The sequence below is a fragment of the Alligator sinensis genome, unplaced genomic scaffold (genome assembly GCF_000455745.1).
Source record: "Alligator sinensis unplaced genomic scaffold, ASM45574v1 scaffold1283_1, whole genome shotgun sequence".
NCBI classification, from domain to species: domain Eukaryota; kingdom Metazoa; phylum Chordata; order Crocodylia; family Alligatoridae; genus Alligator; species Alligator sinensis.
The window spans coordinates 393,691-393,938 of NW_005842091.1; positions in this window are offsets into that span (position 1 = coordinate 393,691).

Sequence of the window (248 nt, forward strand, 5' to 3'; positions counted from 1 at the left end):
TGACCCGAGAAGCCGGGGTCGGTGTGCGCGGTGCAGAAGGGCGGGACGCCGCCGTCCCCACAGGCCGTGGACAAACGCGGTGACCCCAAAAAGACTTCGGGACAAATGCACCCAGCGGCGAGGCCTGGCACCCGGCGCTCTCACCCGTCTCTGCATTGAGTTCCCAAAATGCACGCCCGGTAACATTGACAGCTGCCCTGTCTACACACACACGCGTGATACACCCCCCCCCCCCCCCCCGACCCGAC